The following is a 726-nucleotide window of genomic DNA, read 5'->3' as shown; positions in this document are numbered from 1 at the left end:
GTGTCTTAAGTTCTTTATTTTTCTTAATAAAAATATTACTATTATTATTATAATTATGATTACTATGCCACTAGGTGTGGTAGTATAAACTAATTATTTATAATTTGTAAATATATCAGAATTTTCTAATTCTTTTTGCGTTTGTGTCAATTCTTTACTTAAATCTGTTAGTTCTGTTGGATTTTGAATAATTTTTTTAATTTTTAATCGCGGTATTGTATTGTTCCTAGTTTCTATTTGTTCTTTTGCAATGGTTATGTTATATTCCGGTATGTATGTTTCTATTGTTTTGTCTTCTATTATTCCTTGTGATTGTATTGTTATCTCGTTTAATACTAATTTGCATTGTTCCTTAAATTTTATTATTCCCGTATTTTTAATTTTGTTGTTATAATTTTTATTTTTACATTGGATATATATATTTTGTGTTCATTCCGGGTAGAATATAACCATGCATTTTTTTCTTTCAATGCGATCACTACTGTGTGATTAGCGAGAATATATTTTGTATTGCAATTTACCGTTTTTTCTAAAGTTATGTACAGATGGACTTCGCATAGTGAGTCCGCTTGAATTTTATATATCGGATTCCCCTGTCCACAAATATAATGATCGCTTATTTTCTTACAATTTTGTAAATCGTTATCTCTTATAATTAAATATGAATTCGTTTCCTTATTAATCGCAATTTTGTTATAAATAATTTCGGTCCATGCAAATGTGTCG

The sequence above is a fragment of the Odontomachus brunneus genome, unplaced genomic scaffold (assembly GCF_010583005.1).
Source record: "Odontomachus brunneus isolate Ranch 3 - 2012 unplaced genomic scaffold, Obru_v1 Obru_scaffold_070, whole genome shotgun sequence".
NCBI classification, from domain to species: Eukaryota; Metazoa; Arthropoda; class Insecta; order Hymenoptera; family Formicidae; genus Odontomachus; species Odontomachus brunneus.
Note: the sequence above shows the minus strand (reverse complement) of the source record.